We start from the raw sequence: 17,479 nt of genomic DNA, 5'->3' as shown, positions 1-17,479 counted from the left end.
TTCCAATTATATGAGATTCTGGAAATGGTAAAACCATGGAGACAGTAAAAAGTTCAATGGGTTGCCAGGGGTTGGAGAAGGCAAAAGGATGAATAGGCAAAATAAAGAGGATTTTTAGGACAGTGAAAATACTCTATATGGTGTAAGAATTATTGACACCTGTCATTATGCATTTATCCAAACCCATAGAATGTACAACACCAACAGTGAACCTTAAGGTAAACTATGGACTTTGGGTGATTATGATGTCTCAATAAAGGTTCATCAATTGTAGCAAATATACCATTCTGGTGAGGTTGCTGATAATAGGGAATGCTATGCATTTGTGGGGCAAGGGTATGTAGGATATCTCTGTACCTTTCTCTCAGTTTTGTTATTGAATCTAAAATTGCTCTAAAAAATTAAGTCTTTTGAAAACCACATGTAAGGTCTCTGCTGAGAAATTTGTTGTTAATCTAATGGTGATGCCCTTATATGTGACTTGACACTTTTCTCTTGCTGTTTTTGAAATTCTTCCTTTGTCTTTAAACTTTCGACAATTAGACTATAATGTGACTTAGAGCATATTTGGGTTTAATATATTTGGGATTCTTTGAGCTTCTTGGATCTGAATGTCTATGACTCTTCCAAGACTTGAGAAGTTTTCAGCTATTGTTTTATTTAATATAATGTCTACACCACTTCCCTTTTCTTCTGGAATACCAAGAAGGTAAATATTTGCTTAATGGTGCCCCATAAATCATATAGGCTTTCTTCATTTTTTTTTTTCTGGTCTGCCTGTAATTATTTCAAAAGACCTGTCTTCAAGTTGAGAAAATGTTTCTTCTGCTTGATCTAGTCTTTTGTTGAGGCTCTCAATTGTGTTTTTTATTTCATTGAATTATTCAGTTATAGGATTCCTGTTTGGTTCTTTTTTATGATACCTATCTCTTTGTTGAGTTTCTCATTCAAATCCTAAAATTTTTTTCCTGATTTTGTTGAATTGTCTATTTGTATTCTCTTGAATCTCATTGAGCTTTCTTAAGATAATTATTTTTAATTCTTTTTCTGGCATTTCATTTCATATGCTTCCTTATGAGTAGAGTCTTTAAAACTAAAGAATTATTGTGTTCCTTTAGAGGTACATGTTTCCTTGCTTTTTGGTGTTTGATGTGTCCCTACATTAACTTATATGTATCTGGTGGAACAGTCACCTCTTTCAATTTATGGAGTGAGTTTCATAGGGAAAGATATTCATTTAGATGGATCTTGTGGTGTTGGTTCAGTAGGTGCATTGGTTTTGGTTCTAGGAGGGTGCAGCAGTTTAGTCTTTATGTGGTTTCTTCAGCTGTAATTCACACTAATGATGTTTGTGAGTATCTCAGTGATCTAGGCTGAGAGTTTCTGGTGGTGGTGGTGGTGGTCGTGGTGGTGGTGGTGGTGGTAGTGTGGCTCTGCCAGAGGTGGGTTTACTAGGTTGTTTCTTAGATCAAGAATACATGTATACACGCAGTAGGCTGGCCAACTCGGGGTCTGTCTCAGGGGGTTGGAATCATGGGGCTGTTACTCTCACTAAGAGCATAGGTACACAGTTGTTTGGCCAGCCTGGGGCACATCTGCCATGGGTAGTCCATGGGGATGTTTCTCTGGCCCTGATTGTGGGCGTATGGGGTTTGTGAAGGCCAGGGCCATGCCCACAGGGGGGTGGAGGGCACCATGAGGCTGTTTCTCAGAACCTGGGCAGGGCCTGATAGCCATTTTGTGGTCCTGGGGATGTGTTAACTACTCAGTGGCTCAAGAACCTCTCCCACTCAGAGAGGGTGTGAAACAGATTGGCTCAGGGTGAGTTTGCCGTGGGTAAGACTGCCAGACTGTTCATCTGGCTGGAAGTGCAGGTGGCAGGGGTTGGTTTCCCTGCTGTGCAAGATGACAGTCACAGTTGATTCTGGGCTCAGGTTCTACACAACTGGAGTTGTGGTGTTCAGCCACTGGTGTGGGATCGGTGGAATGAAGATGGAGCCCCAGTGTTGAAGAGGTGCAGTAGCTACTGGCCTCCAGAGGAGGATGCACTCCAGAGGCAGCTTTGGTCTCTATATGGAACTGCATTGCTGCAGCTTGGCCCACAGTGGCTGGGTAGTGCTTAGGACATCTAAACCTCGTCCTCCTAATTTGAAGCAATACAGCTGCATGAATTTCCAGCATCTCTCCCAGCTGGGCTCAGGGCTTAGAAGAACTGTGGGGTTCTTCTGTAGTAAGAATTGTAGGTATATCCACTGGCAATAGAGCCTGATGGGATTCTTCTGATTACCTTTTTCCCCCACTCTTGTCTCTGGGCTGATCTGCTTTGGATGAGGGGGATGGGACTGCAGAAGCTGGGTGCCTCTATGCTGCCCCCAGGAGCTTCCAATTAATAGGTGCCTTTCCATTCCCCTGCTGTACTGCAGCCATCTCCCTTTGGCACTCCAGTAAAATCTTAACTGTTTTTCGATGACTTTGGTCCTTTCTTGCAACCTTCCTTCTTTTATCTAGTGGATGTCATGGAAACTAATAGCAGTGATAACCTCCCAATTTCGGAAAGTTGGGTTAATACAGAGTAGACCCAGTCATTGTGAGGCTGAGAATCTGGTTAGTATCCCCCAAGACAATGGACTCTAGGGCCTAGTTGGGGCCTGGGCACAAGGACCATTTCATCACATCCTGTAAAAAGATCCCAGGAGACTGTACTAAATTAAACTTTGGGATCACAGGGTAGTTATGGAACATAAACAAAATATTATTCAAATACATTTCAATGCCCATAGAAGTGAGATAGTTTTGCATACTACTATATTGGTTTGATACTGTTTTATGTAAAATGGCTACATCCTTCATCTAGTTTGTCTTCCCTTGACCTCCTGTCAGATGTGAGGAAAAATAGAAATTCTAATCAACAAACAAAAGTCCCAGATTCCTTAGCCAGGTAGTTTTATTATTCAATCATATACTTACTGCTTCATCAATATTTCTCAATTTTAAACTCTAAAACTTTAGGCTTTCCTCACTAGCAGCTTTCCGTTTTTAAAGACATATCTTTTCCTAGTGATATAAAATATTTTTTAAAACTCAGGTAAAGTGCTCATAAGAGTGAACAAAGTAGTTGTCTGAGTGATCTTGGCAAACATATAATAAATAAATATTTTCTAGTTCTGGAAAACTAAGCCCCATGTGGAATTCTATCTTCTAACAAAGTAGGGAGTCATCAGTTCATGTAATAATACTTGTGTAGGAAAAAATTGATTTGGGAGTTACTTTGATTTAAAAAAAAAACTCTACCATTGGTGTTTAATTTAGTAATTTATCTAGAAGATTAATATAATTCTTTGGTCTTGAGTTTTAAACCACCTAAGATATTTAATCTACATTATTGAGTTTAATTTACATATAATAAAATGAATCTGTTTAAAATATACAATCTGCTCTGTTTTGATAGCTATGTACATCTGAGAAACTACTGCCACATTACAATTACAGATAATTACCATCACCCCAAGATTCCTCATTCCTCCTTTTATCCCTTCCCTCTGTCTACCTCTAGGCCTAGGAAGCAGTAGATCTACTTTATATCACTATATATTGATTTTCATTTTATATATTTCTATGTAAAAGGATTTATATAATATGCACACTTTTGTGCCTTTTAATTGGAACAATAATTCTGAGAGTTTACATATATATCTTGTTTTGTTTATATATTCACTTGTTAATGTATCTGTGGGTTGTTTCCAATTTGGGGATATTATGAAAAAAGCTGCTGGTCTGTGTAGACACATGTTTTCATTTCTCTTGAATACCTAGAAATGGAATGGCTGTGTTGTACAATATATTTATGTTTAAATTTTTAAGAAATGCCAAGCTGTTTTCCGAAGTGGTTGGACCATTTTACATTCCCACCAGCAATGTATAGGAGTTTCAGTTCCTCCACATCCTCATCAACACTTGCAATTGTTAAACTCCTAAGTTTTAGTCATTCCAGTTGGTGTATAGTGGCATCTCATTGTTGTTTAATTTTCATTTCCCTGCTGATTAATAATATTGGCCTTTTCTTGATCTTTTCATCCACTAACATTTTAATATCTCAAAAATAATAATTTTATAGCATCATATAGGAGATGTATCTCTATTGATAAACAAATGAATGAAACAGAATACCTAGTATATTGAAATCAAGAGGGTAGCTAATTGTAAGAACCATACATATTGTTGTTATGTCCTGAAATTTCTTTTTTCTTTGCAATATTTATTTTATCTTACCACCTTGCTGCCTCTCTGGCACCAACTAAGACCAAATATAGATGGTATATACATTATTGAAACAGGATATATTATGTCATTGTTAAGCAGAGTCAACAGAGTAGCTACTAAGAAAAATAGTTTCCTGATGTTTTTTAAAAGACAAAAAAAAAAAGTTCTTCAAAGTCTGATTCTAGATAATTTTTTGTTGTCATGCTCTTCTCTCATGTTGGATGATAGCTATTTCTGAGCCTTTAATACAACCTATTGACAGACACTTCATAAGTTTATATTTCTAACCTAGCTTATGCTGAGCTCTAGAGGAATGTATCCAAGTTAGAGTTACCAAAAACACTGTAAATCAAATTTACAATACAAGCAAAAAGAACAAACAAACAAATAAGCAAAATCCCCCAAAAGGAATAATGCCTCCTCCATCCCACACATATACACAAACACTATCTTACTTTTTAGTGTATCATATTTCAGTGAATGGCATTACAACTTATCCAGTTATGTAAACCAGAAACCTAGAAGTCATACTGAACTTCCCCCATATCTGATCTACCCCCAGTGCTTATCACTTTCACTCACTTTTTAAGATGTTCCTTGAGTTGAACTATTTATCTTTGTTTCCAGTGCTGTTTCTCTAGTCTGTATCACCATTATCTGTTGCCTGCACTACTGAGAGCACCTCTTCAGTGTTCTACCCACTGACAGTATTGTTCCATTCCAGTCCTTCACCACACTACAGCCAGACAATCTTCTTGAAATGCAATATAATATCACATCCCCCACTTCTGCTTAAAAACTTTATATAAAACTTCCCATATACACCTATCACATTCCCTTTCTCTCTCTCTCTCTCTCTCTCTCTCTCTCTCTCTCTTTCTTTCTCAGCCCACATAGTTTGATTTCTGTAAATTCTACCAAACATTTAAAGAAGAAATAGCACCAATTCTATGCAAATCATTCCTAAAATATCAAAGAGTAGGCAATACTTTCCAACTCACTCCATGAGGCCTGTATTGCCTTGGTATAAAAATAGGCAAATATATTTCAATAAAAAATGCTACAGACTAATACCCCTCATGAGCATAGATGGAAAAAGTTCTAAACAAAATTTTAGCAAATGGAATCTAATAGTACAGTAAAGTTATAATATATCATGACCAAAGGAGCTTTATTTCAGGAATACAGGATTGTTTAACATTCAAAAATCGCCATGTTAATCACCTAAAAAAATCTCAGGCATAGAAAAACCATGTGACAAAATCTAATATCTATTCTTGATTAAAAACAAAACAAAACAAAAACTCTTAGCAAAATATAAATAGAAGGGAATTTCTTCAACCTGATAAGGAACATATGTGAAAAACCTGTAGCTAACATCGTATTTAGTGGTGAAAGGCTGAATATTTTCCCCTTAAGATCAGGAACAGGGATATCCACTTTCTCTACTTTCATGCAACATTGTTCTGGATGTTTTAACCAGTACAATCAGTAAAGAAAAAGAAGCAAAGGAAGATGGAAAACTCATTTTTGTTTATAGATGACATGTCATGATTTGATAGAATCTATTTAAAAAGCTACCAGACTAATAGGTGAGTTTAGCAAAGTTGCAGAATAAAAGGACAATATACAAATTAACTATTTGTATTTCTATGTACTAACAACAGTTACAAATTAAAATCAATAAAGGAATTCCGTTTAGAAGAGCATAAAATATGAAATACTTAGGAATAAATCTGATGACATATGTGAAAAAATCAGTACATTGGAAATTATAGAATATCGCTGAGTAAAATTAAAGAAGTAAACAGATACTTTGCTAATGGGTTGGAAGAATCAGTATCATTAAGATGTTAATTCTCTCTAACCTTATCTAAAGATTCAACACAATTCAACACAGTCAAAATTCCAGTTGAAATTTTTGTAGGTGTAGAATTAACAAGTTCATTCTAAAAATTGTGTGAAAATTTAAAGTGCCTAGGAGAGTCAAAACAGCTCTGAAAAAAAGAGAACAAAGTTGGAGGTCAAAAATATCTTGATGCAAGAATTATTATAAAGCTGCAGTGACCAAAACATAGTATTGGTGGAAAGATGGAGAAACAGATTGATAGAATGGAGAGTCCAAAATTAAACCATACATATAAGGACAAAGACATAAAATTAAATGTAAAAAGGATAGTCATTTCAACAAATAATACAGAAACAATTACATATACATGTGCAAAAAATGAACTTGGATCCATACTTCATATCATATACAAAAATTAACTCAAAATTGATCATAGGTCAAAATGTAAAATTACAAAACCTCTAGAAGAAATAAGAGAAGAACATCTTTGTGACCTTGTGTTAAACACAGATTTCTTAGATATGAAATAAAAGTATGACCCATAAAGGAAAAAAACTAATAAATTGCATTCATCAATACTAAAACTTCTGGTATTCAGAAGACATTGATAAGAATGAAAAGACAAACCAAAGACTGGGAAATACTATATGCAACATATAGCTAATATAGGTTTGAATCTAGACTATAGAAAAACTCTCAAAACTTAATAAGAAACAAACAACTCAATTTTAAAGCTAAGTAAGAGATTTGAATTGATACTTTAGCAAAGATAGTGGGGGGAAAAAACACATGAAAAGATGTTCAACACAACGAGTCATTAAGGAAAGGTAAATTAAAACTATAATGAGGTACTGTTATACATCTATTAGAATGGCTACAATTAAAATGACTGACAATACCAGGTGAAGATGTCAAGGATCTAGAATTCTCATACACTGCCCCTGGGAATGTAAAGTGAGACAAGAACTTTGAAAAACAATTTAACAGTTTCTTAAAATATAAACACATATTCATCATGTTATCAAGCAAATCCACTCCAAAAGAAGAGGAAATATATAAGTCTCTACAGAGACTTATGCACAGATATTCGTAGCAGCTATATAACTTCAAACTGAAAGTGACTCAAATGTTCGTCAACAAATATAAACAAATTATATAATATATCTTTACAATGTAATATTGCTTGGTAATAAGAAAAGAAGTAAACTATTGGCACATGGAACCATCTAGATAAGCCTTAGAATACATATGCTGAGTGGAAGAAATTCAGACTCCAAACACATATTGTATGATTTCATTTATATAAATCTCTTGAAAATACAAATAAATATTTAGTGACAGACAGCAGATGAGTGATTGCTTTGGGATGGGGGATTAGGAAATAGTGGGAGGGGTAGAGGTTACAAAGGGGCACGTGGAAAAGTTTAAAGGTGATAGATGTGTTTATTATCTTGATTATGTTGGTGGTGTCACAGATGTATACATATGTTGAAAATTACCAGATTTATACTTTAAATATTTCCAGTTTATTGTATGTCAGTTCTCCACCAATAAAGCTGCTTTAAAATATTTCTTGTGTAGTTTCCTAAGGCTTTCAGAATAAGAACAAACATTTTAAATATAATCTGAATAGTCTCACCTCTGCTTTCTTCTTCAGCCTCTGTTCACTTGATGTTTCCACTTATTTTCTGTATTCTATTTATCTCAGTCTTTTCCATGTTCCTTGTGTGCTGGTACCACATATTCTTTGTGTATCCTATTCCTTTTCTTTGAGATGCTTTTCCCCTTTCTATTTGTGTAGTTAATTCCCACTTATTTTTCTTATCTCAACTCAGTTATCATTTTCCTAATTACACCTTCTCTATCTCCATTTTTAGATGAGATTCCCCTATATATGCTCTTATACAGCCATGTAGCTCTCCTCAAAGCACTTATCCCAATCTGCTTTCTCCATTGGTTTGTAATCTCCATGAGGCCAGCACTGCATTGGTCTGTACTTAACCACTGTATCCCGAACTTAGCCTAATGTCTAGTACATAGTAGATACTTCAAAGTATACAATTGGTAACCAAAAGGGGGAGATAAAGTTAATGTGCTAACATCATCAACCAAGCAAAGTTTTTCCATGATCAGATGCTAACTAAAGCAAATACTATGCACATCTTCCAATGCATTACATTTGAGATTGACAGTCCTTGTATTAAAGGAAGAAAGCACCAGCATTCTTGTAATACAACTAACTCACACACTGTACCAAAAGGTAGTTTTCTCATAATAATCTTATTTTAAGCAAACTGGACATAAGAATCTAGGTAGGCTATACTTAAAATTTGGTACCATCAAGGACTTTAACCATTATGCTTGCAGCTCATTAAGAGAAAAAGTGTAATTATATCATTATCTTAAGTCTGTGATATATAGCTGGAGATTGTACCAGAAATCTGATGTCTTCACAGTTTTAGGGGAGGAGTTGTTTCATTGAGTAATCATTCAACTTACTGTATGATTAGCTGAGGGCCACTTCTTGTGACATAATAGAGTGGTGTTCTTGGGGGTATGTAAGATGCCTCATTTAGTTTATGCAGCTAGAAGAGCCATCTATTGTTCAGATGAAAGGGAGCTGATAAGGAAAATCTATTTGTAGTAGAGAAGCACACAGTGGCAATATAAAGCCATTTAAAATGAGCCATGTTCTTGTCAGTCTTCTCATGAATTACTGCTTTCAAAGTTGAACTCTGATTTAGTTTATTTTTTTGACAATGATCAATTTGCCTTTGTTTCACAGATGGGCAAGTCCAATATAAAAATAGAATTAGTGATTTTACAGAAATTTTGCTGTGGTTGGTTGACATTTGTTTTAAAGAAGTTTCTTGGCTAGCTTTGGTGTGTAATGAATGGATGAATAAAAGAATCAGTGAGTGGACAAATGAATATTATTAAGCATTTATTAATAATATGTGCCAGGCACTTTGATAGGTACTTTTACATGTGGCATTTTGGTTAATTCTCATAGGAACCCTGTGATAGAGGTATTATTACTCAACGACCTCCTCCCCTTTTTTTGTACTTGAGACAATTAACTTTCAGGTTAAGTAACAATTCAGAATTGCATAGCAGGTGTCCAAACTAGGACTGGAACATAGACCCAACTTTTATTATTTCAACATTGACATCAAATTTGGTGAACAATAAGGCCTAAGAAGAGTTCTTCTGTTGTTTGAATTTTGCCATTAACAGTATTCTCACAGGTGGTGTAGCGGGTAGTGTTTTGGAGTTGCTTTTTCAAAATGGCAACAAGGTTGAAAGTAACTGTCATGAGAAGTCTCAAAGGCAAAATTGTGAGGGGACAATAATTATTTCAAAAAACACTTTCTGCTGAAACAAAATGTCAAAATTGATTCAGAACGAATAGGCTGGCATTTCTTCAATAAAGAGTATATTCCTCCTACCAAGGAGGTGGCAGGGAGGGGAGCTGGGTCAGGACTCAAAGACCTTCACAGTATTTCACCTAGAGCCTAGGTGTAAGCAGTGGAAAGTCTGGCTGAGATCACTTATGTATTGGTTCTTTATTCATCCATTTATTGACTAATCAACTACATAAGAAAACTATTTCAAATGAAGGTCATACAAACATGCTAAGTAAAAGAGTCTATACTTGGGGGTAGCTGAGTGGACATAGAGGACTTAGAAATTACAGTGAACAGAACTCTCCACCCCTATTCAACAGAATATACATTCTACTTAGCACCTCATCACACTTATTCTAAAATTAACCACATAATTGGAAGTAAAACACTCCTCAGCAAATGCAAAAGAACGGAAATCATAACAAACAGTCTCTCAGAACACAGTGCAACCAAATTACAACATAGGATTTAAAAACTCACTCGAAACCACACAACTACATGGAAACTGAACAACCTGCTCCTGAATGACTACTGGGTACATAACAAAGGCAGAAATAAAGATGTTCTTTGAAACCAATGAGAACAAAGATACAATGTACCAGAATCTCTGGGACACATTTAAAGCAGTGTGTAGAGGGAAACTTATAGCACTAAATGCTCACAAGAGAAAGAAGGAAAGATCTACAATTGACACCTTAACATCAAAGTTAAAAGAACCAACGAAACAACAACAAACAAATTCAAAATCTAACAGAAGACAAGAAATAACTAAGATCAGAGCAGAACTGAAGGAGATAGAGACACGAAAAACCCTTCAAAAAATCAATGAATTCAGGAGCTGGTTTCTCGAAAAGATCAATAAAATAGACTGCTAGCCAGACTAAGACTAATAAAGAAGAAAAGAGAGAGGAATTAAGTAGATGCAATAAAAAATGATATAGGGGCTATCATCACTGATCCCACAGAAATACAAACTACCATCAGAGAATACTATAAACACCACTATGTAAATAAACTAGAAAATCTAGAAGAAATGGATAAATTCCTGGATACATGCACCCTTCCATGTCTAAACCAGGAAGAAGTTGAATCCCTGAATAAACTAATAACAAGTTCTGAAATTGAGGCAGTAATTAATAGCCTAACAACAAAAAAAAGTCCAAGACCAGATGGATTCACAGCCAAATTCTACCAGAGGTACAAAGAGGAGCTGGTACCATTTCTTCTGAAACTATTCCAAACAATAGAAAAAGAGGGAATTCTCTCTAACTCATTTCATGAGGCCAGCATCATCCTGATAACAAAATCTGGCAGAGACTGACAAAAAAAGAAAATATCAGGCCAGTATCCCTGATGAACATCGATGTGAAGATCCTCAATAAAATACTGGCAAACCAAATCCAGCAGCACATCAGAAAGCTTATCCACCACGATTAAGTTGGCTTCATCCTTGGGATGTAAGGCTGGTTCAACATATGCCAATAAATAAACATAATCCATCAATAAACAGAACCAAAGACAAAAACCACATGATTATCTCAACAGATGGAGAAAAGGCCTTTGACAAGTTCAACACCCCTTCAGGCTAAAAACTCTCAATAAACTAAGTATCAATGGAACATATCTCAAAATAATAAGAGCTATTTATGACAAACCCACAGCCAATATCATACTAACTGGGCAAAAACTGGAAGCATTACCTTTGAAAACCGGCATACAGAACAGAGGCCTCAGACATAACACCACCATATGAAACCATCAGATCTGTGACAAACCTGCCACAAACAAGCCATGGGAAAAAGATTCTCTGTTTAATAAATAGCATTGGGAAAACTGGTGAGCCATATGCAGAAAACTGAAACTGGACCCCTTCCTTACACCTTAAACAAAAATCAACTCAAGATGGATCAAAGACTTAAACGTAAGTATAATAAAAATCCTAGAAGAAAACCTGGGCAATGCCATTCAGGAAATAGGCATGGGCAAAGACTTCATGTCTAAAACACCAAAAGCAATGGCAACAAAAGTGAAAATTGACAAATGGGATCTAATTAAAGAGCTTCCGCACAGCAAAATAAACTATCATCAGAGTGAACAGGCAACCTACAGAATGGGAGAAAATTTTTACAATCTATCCATCTGACAAAAGGCTAATATCCAGAATCTACAAATAACTTAAACAAATTTACAAGAAAAAAAAATCAAAAACTGGACAAAGGATATGAACAGACACTTCTCAAAAGAAGACATTTATGCAGCCAACAGACATATGAAAAATGCTCATTATCACTAGTCATTGGAGAAATGCAAATCGAAACCACCATCTCATGCTAGCTAGAATGGAGATCATTTAAAAGTCAGGAAACAATAGATGCTGGAGAGGATGTGGAGAAATAGGGACACTTTTACACTGTTGGTGGGAGTGTAAATTAGTTCAACCATTGTGGAAGACTGGCAATTCCTCAAGGATCTAGAACTAGAAATACCATTTGACCCAGCAATCCCATTACTGGGTATATACCCAAAGGATTATAAATCATTCTACTATAAAGATACATACACACGTTTGTTTATTGCAGCACTATTCACAATAGCAAAGACTTGGAACCAACCCAAGCGTCCAGTAATAGATCGGATAAAGCAAATGTGGCACATATACACCATGGAATACTATGCAGCCATAAAGAAGGGATGAGTTCATGTCCTTTGCAGGGACGTAGATGAAGCTGGAAACCACCATTCTCAGCAAACTATCACAAGAACAGAAAACCAAGCACCACATGTTCTCACTCATAAGTGGGAGCTGAACAATGAGAACACATGGACATGGGGAGGGGAACATCACACACCAGGGCCTGTTGGCGGGTAGGGGGTAGGGGAGGGATAGCATTAGGAGAAATACTTAATGTAGGAGACGGGTTGATGGTTGCAGCAAACCACCATGGCATGTATATACCTATGTAACAAAGCTGCACATTCTGCACATGTACCTCAGAACTTAAAGTATAATAATAATAATAATAATAATAATAATAATAATAATAATAAATTACAGTGAACACAAAGGGTTGACAATTATGAGGGAACATGATAGATATTAGAGTTTATTGATGTGGGACCTGAGAATATATCATTGCAGTTGTGTTTTCTTCAGTAAGAGGAGTATGGAAGAACTGAGAAAGGGTCTAAGGAGAGTCACTAAGACAGTAAAACTTGTGAAGAAAGGTTAAAGACTTAGAATTGTTCAGTATAAAGAGATTATACATATTGGGTAGGTTTATTCTTTTCTGTTGACTTTCATTTAAAAAAAAAAAACAGAAAAGTGACACAAAGCCCTTATAATTTACTGAGTGCCTAATACAAACCAGATAAAGATGACTGGCATTTTTCAACACATTATCTCATTTAAGCCTTATAGTAATGCTATAGTATTATCACCATTTTATGAAACAAGAAATGGTAGTTTAGCTAAGTTAACTAGATTGGTCAAGCATTCGTATGGACTTTGAGTATATTTATTAGTTGTTAATTGTATATACTTTCTTACTGTAAGGAAGAGTTTCATTACTCTCATTTTGGAGTAACCTAGTCAACTGGTTTGTAAACTCACTGATGGCAGAAGGACATTCATATTCCTCTCTGCCTTACATGTTTCGGGAAACTCAATGATAAAAATGCAATGTTCCACTTACATGAAAACATCTCTACTAAAGATTAAATGAAATAAGTGGACTTCAATTTACAGTGGTAGAGGAGATGGAAAAGGATTTAAAGGTTGAAATCTCACGCTAATAATGACAAAACCTTATATCTTTGATTGTCTCCAAAGTTCATGTGTTACCTAAACACTATGCTTTCTTTATAGGGGTCATAAGGAAGAATTCCCTCAAAGAGTTACTAAATAACAAACACTATTATAGACAGTAGATGAAAAATTGGGAGGTGTTAGCTATAAGTGATAGCCGGGATAGTCTATTTATTAAGAGCTTAGATCCTCAAATCAGATGGCTTGACTTCAAATCTTAATTCTATCACTCAAATAAACCATAGTGTTTTATATTACTGTTATCAGTATTCTCTCTTTCCTCCCTCTGAAAGAATTATCTTTCCCCAACCTTTGTCATCAGGTTGGCCACATGACATTCCTTAGCTAATAAAATGTGAGCTGGAAGATGTTTTTAATGTCTGAACAGATGTTTTAAGATTCGCTGCATATTCAATCATTGATCATTTCTCCTTCCGCCATGAGAACATTAGATAGAGGTTACTCTTCCATGCGACAGAAGCTACTTATAGAGGCTACTCTTCTGTCCATGGACAACATGGGCTAGAATGATAGCTAAGCTATGAAGTACATCTAACATGAGGAAGAAATAAACATTTGTGATTGAAAGTGATCAAAACTATTTTTGTTAGTTGATTCATTTAGCTGATTAGTATAACAATGTTGTTACCTTGGGCATTATTCTCACTCTGTCATTCACTTTCCTTTTTTGGGTGAGATTGAGTGATTGTGATGGTTAAAAATGTTAATGTAGTTAAAGCACTTAGATCAGTGCTGTACTGGTAAAAGTGTTTTGCAGAAAAAAGTCCTGAATTGTGGTGTTTGTTCATTTAAATGGTGTAAATACTCTCTCATGACTGATTCAAAGCTACCAGCATGATGTCACTGAATGTGAAATTAGACAGAGTTACACATAACCAGCTGTCATGAGTAGGATTGGCTCTAGCACTCTGTGGAATTCAGAACAGTGTACATAGCAGGCATGATATTAGTGCCTATCAAATAGTAAATGTTATGGAAGAGTGAAATTTCTGAAGATAGGTAACTGAACAAAATGGTTTCTCAAATTTCCTTTACATTCATAAAATCATATTTAGAAGATCACTCAGAGAATTTCAACATTGGAAGCAAACTTAGAAATAATCTAATATACCTATTTCATCTTAATAAAAAGGGGAATTGAAACTTAGAGAGGCTGAGTAGCTTGCTCAAAGTCACACAGAGAGTAGGAAACAGCACCATGGCTCCTAGTAGCCAATCTATTCTTTTCCTTTACAACATGAACAACTTCTTTTTAAAAAATTGCTATGAAAAGAATCAGCAAAGAAAAAAGATGAATAACTAGCTAATGCCTCTTACTGTGTCCCAGTTTCTGATTAAGTATAACAATAATAAATAAAAGATTAAAATTAAACCCTGGTTACATTTATTGATAATCCTATTTTTTGTAATTATGAGTCCATTTTGAGGAAAGTTGTCATTAGGAGAAATGCTTAATAGTGTATTGTTGTGAGGCATCATTTTATAAAAGTGATAATTACTAGGAGGAACTGTAAATTTTATCAATCATTGAAATGTCTAATTAAGAATAGTTTATTTTGACTATAAAAATGAATGCGTCATCTCCTTGCATTTCCTAGTAATATCTCCTAAAAATATTGCAGTACACCCCCATGCAGTACACTCTCAAATTAGTACTTTTCAAACCAGTAATGCAGTGTGTTCATATCTTAAGGTAACAGTGATTCATTTATTTTAACAACAGTGGTTACTGGCTGTAACTATGGAATGCATTGTCATGGAAACCACTTTTCCCCTCATCTTCCCCTTCAATTTTCCCCAGAGTTGTTATTTGAAGAGGAGAATTAAGGGAAAGCATTTTATCTAATACATATAAATGGATAACAGATAAACACATATACACGCACATACAGAGAAATGAACTCTCACTGATGAAAGTTAAACATAAAAAGTCAAGGAAATGAACTATACATTTTGTTTTATATTTTGTCATTTCACTTTATCAATTTAAACTAGCACAAACTGTAAAATGGGGAATAACTTGCACATAGCAGCCTTAATGCTGCCCTAGAATAGGAGGTCAGCTTTAGCTTGGGTAATTCATTAGGGAAAGACTGTTAGATATTATTGGAACATCACAATATAGAGCATACAATACTTTTGGGGTGTTTGAAATCCAAATTATAGGCTAATGAATAAGGGAAATATTGTACAGCTTTTTAAGAATCTATTCTCTTGGAAAAACCAGCCACAATTATAGATGCTCTGTAGGTGGAATTGCTCACACAATCACACTTTTTATGCTAACATAAGGGAATAAAATGGTAAGGGATATACTTAATCTATACATGTGACTTTAAATTTTCACAGAAGGCCTCAGACCAGAGTTTTGCTCCTAAAATGTGACCTCGTATGTTTAAGAACTTATAGATTAGACCTCCTGAGTCCCAGTGGCCTCCAGCTATTCATTAGATTGCATCAGTACTGATTCCTAATGGAGATATCTACTAGGCAAGGACTTCTGCACTTAGTGTAAGAATCCCAAAACTTTAGGCATGGCTGCCCTCTACAGTTAGAACCAGGTATAACTCAACTCTGAGGGTCTTTCCATGTTGAATTTTGTTCATACTTTGTTCCATATTGAATTTCCTTCAGATAAGTCTTATTTCATAAGGAGGAATTGCATTCCTCTCACAAGGGGGCTGATTAGAATGTAGATTTATTGACATTCTACTGGCCTATAGGATGAAAATGTAGGGTTGGGCTTCATAATCCATATTTATAATAAGCATCATAGATAATTATGACATAATCAGGTTTATTTTCCATCAACTTGGGAGAGAAGAGGAGAGTATTTTGGATATGGGTGGGGCAAAGGCACTTTATAAGGTACTGTCTTTGACTTAACGGTTTGCAAGTTGGTATGTTCTTTTGTTCTAACCAATACATTTAAACTTTCTAAGGAGGAAACATACCATGATATTGAGGCTTTTATTAGTTTACGATATAAGTGGTCTGGCATTCTGATGGAACCGCATCAGGAGGATGTGGTCAGTTTGCCGTGGATACTTTGGACTATGTTGTTCCTGTATTTCAGGTGGGATTTCTGAATTTAACGCCAAATTGGAAAGAGTCTTGGAATTACCATATTCATGTAAATGTGACAGTCCTGATCCTTCCCAAATAAATCTGAATACTTTGGAACATGTTTCTGGAGAAGTGTGTTATGTCTCTCATGATGCTGTTTTCTAAACTCTCCTCTACTTTTCTTTGAACCTAACCTTCAGACTTACTGATTATGTGACTTGAGCAAGTGATAAAACACTAAGGGGCTCAGTTTCTTCCCCTAGAAAAAATATGTTGAATAATATCTACCTCTCAAGCTAAGAAATGAAATAAGCTATGTAAGTTAAGGGCAGCTACCATGTACTGGGGCTTACCACAGGAATATGTTGGTCAATATATCTGTCTCATCTTCGTGACAAACCTTTAGGTTAGGGGTTAACACCTTCTAGTTACAGGTAAGCAAACAGGGATTTGGATAATGTAAGTGACTTACACAAAGCCACATCTAGCACCAGAGCCAGAATCTGATTCCAAACTCTGATGTTTTGCTCTCTTTCTACCAACCATCTGTGAGGCACAGTGCCAGGCATCCAGGTGGCACCCAAAAAGTGCTAGTTTTACCCACTTCCTACCCCCACACCCTTCTTATCACATTTGTTTTTGTCTTCCATAAGCAATTTTGCAGCTGTGCCAGCCAGCCACATGCTGATTTTTTTTTTTTTTTTGGTCTTTTGCAATTTTGACAGCCTCAGTTAAAAACAAAAAACAAAACCAAAAAACAAACAAACAATAAAGCATCCATCAGTCTTGTCATTCATACTTCTGGAACAACATAAATACTACTTCTGGGGTTTCCTGGAGCCTCAGAGACATCAAGGTGGGGAAGGGGCAGACGCTTCTTTTTTGAGTTTGACAAATGTTATGTCAAATAAAGCCTGGGTTCTGAGGCCGCTTCCCTACCCAGGGAGTGAGTGGGCTCGCTGACCCAGAAGTCAACGGCGTAGGGCACCAGCGAAATCATTTTGAGACTGTTTTCTACCCTAAATTTCTTTGCTGGCCCTCCGACCGCCCCCGGCAAGGCACGCTGTTGTC

At 35.8% G+C, this 17,479-nt stretch overlaps 1 protein-coding gene across 6 annotated transcripts in view; it reads left to right on the top strand.

Moving 5' to 3' along the window:
* DLG2 (discs large MAGUK scaffold protein 2) overlaps nt 1–17,479 on the top strand; it is a 2,171,029-nt gene that overhangs the window by 858,753 nt on the left and 1,294,797 nt on the right. The window lies entirely within an intron of this gene.

Source organism: Theropithecus gelada, chromosome 14 (assembly GCF_003255815.1).
Source record: "Theropithecus gelada isolate Dixy chromosome 14, Tgel_1.0, whole genome shotgun sequence".
NCBI classification, from domain to species: domain Eukaryota; kingdom Metazoa; phylum Chordata; class Mammalia; order Primates; family Cercopithecidae; genus Theropithecus; species Theropithecus gelada.
The sequence above is the reverse complement of the archived record's forward strand: the minus strand, read 5'-3'. Positions and strand labels throughout refer to the sequence as shown.